The sequence below is a fragment of the Mus pahari genome, chromosome 12 (assembly GCF_900095145.1).
Source record: "Mus pahari chromosome 12, PAHARI_EIJ_v1.1, whole genome shotgun sequence".
In the NCBI taxonomy this organism is placed as follows: domain Eukaryota; kingdom Metazoa; phylum Chordata; class Mammalia; order Rodentia; family Muridae; genus Mus; species Mus pahari.
The window spans coordinates 16,351,455-16,353,145 of record NC_034601.1 but is presented as its reverse complement, the minus strand read 5'-3'; the positions used below and the strand labels follow the sequence as shown (position 1 = coordinate 16,353,145).

At 48.0% G+C, this 1,691-nt stretch overlaps 1 pseudogene; it reads right to left on the bottom strand.

The window, feature by feature from the left end:
* Positions 1-933: 933 nt before the first annotated feature.
* Positions 934-1,288, bottom strand: LOC110330100 (annotated as a pseudogene).
* Positions 1,289-1,691: the final 403 nt, after the last annotated feature.

The following is a 1,691-nucleotide window of genomic DNA, read 5'->3' as shown; positions in this document are numbered from 1 at the left end:
TCACCCCGTGTCCCTCCATAGATGCCCTCTGCCCTTGCAACCTCCCCCACCTAAAGAAAACAAACAAAACACAAACACAAACACAAACGAAAAACATTTCACTGTGAAAGCTGCGGTGTGTCACCATGTGTTACACAGTATATCCTTTTGTTCAAGATATTGTGGGTTGTTTTTTTTTTCTGAAAACAAGCTTTATTTAAATAAGGACTTAAATACATTGTATAACATTAAAACTGGAGGGAAAAAGAAAACCAAAAGACCAGTTTGTTCCTTCACATGACACATGGCTTGTACTGAGTTGAAGCCTCTACACACGACCAATGGCGCCAGCTTGGCATTTGTTCCCTTGTCATAAGTTTAACTGATGGCAGGCTGGCCTCATCCTTCATGTTTCAACATCCCTTGGCTAGGACAGATCTGCTTTAAAAGACCACCCTGGTGGTGAGCTAGATACCCACGGCTTCTCTGGAAAGGTTGCCCTTTCTGAATTCTGCCTGGTCAGACACCAGGGCTGCTTTTTACAGCCAGAGACTCCCTCTAGTGACAGACATAGTTACCCATACTCTCGGCCACCGGGGTTGTCCAAGTGGTGACACTCTTAGGGCAGGGGACTCTGTAGAGGGAGCCCCAAGGAACCTCTGGCCAGACATAGCCTCCTGTGATCTTGGGGTTCTTGGTTTGGCTGAAACCTTGCTATTGCTTTGTTCCAGCGTGGACACTGCCAGGGCTTACTGCTCAACCTGTTTAAATGAGGGACTTCAAGACTGCACAGCATGGCTCTTTTCAGTCTATTGCCTGAAGGAGTTACACTAGTCCAAGTTAAAAGTGGACCCCAAATGGTTACATTATATAAACTGTGAGGTTTTTAAACGTGTGACAAGGAACAGAAGGCAAATTCTACTCGTTGCAAGGAAGTCCTCGATTAAGCTTCAGAGAGCCACAAGCACTTAAAACTCATGAACCTTCAGCTGATCATCCTTAGCCAGTCCAATCTCTATCAGGAACTGGCCTATGTTCTTGTGCTGGTCACCCTGTAGCTGAATTACTTCTCCATATTCTAGATGCTCAATTATAGTACCATTGCCGGCAAATTTCTTCTTAAACGCCTTCACTAGTTTCTTTTTATCGTAATCATCAGCGATCCCTTGGACAGTTGTAAGGGTCTTCCTGCCGTTTCTCTGTTGAATCTTATATGGATAAAATCCTCAGTGCCAGCAGGAAGTAGGTCATCACCCTTACTTGCATCAGCAAAGAGGTTGAAAGAGTGGAGGATCTGAATAGCGGACATACGATATTCCTTTTCCTCAGTGGAAACGGCCTACGGAAGGAGACTAAGGCGGGGGGGGGGGGGGGGGGCACGGGATGGAACATCGGGAAGCGAGGGGCCTCAAGGGGGTGGTGGCTGAATCCTGGGCGGCAGCTCAGTGGCTGGGGTAGATATTGTGTTTTTTTTAAATGGCGGCATGAGGGGGTTCCTTGGTGGACCCTGTTGAGGTGTCCCCCTAAATAATCAAGCCATGTGACTGGCCGGGGGTGGGGGGAGGACAGAAAGAGAGAAGAGAGAAAGAAGGAAATAGTCCTTCTTGGCCGGGCGTGGTGGCGCACGCCTTTAATCCCAGCACTTGGGAGGCAGAGGCAGGCAGATTTCTGAGTTCAAGGCCAGCCTGGTCTACAGTGTGAGTTCCAGGACA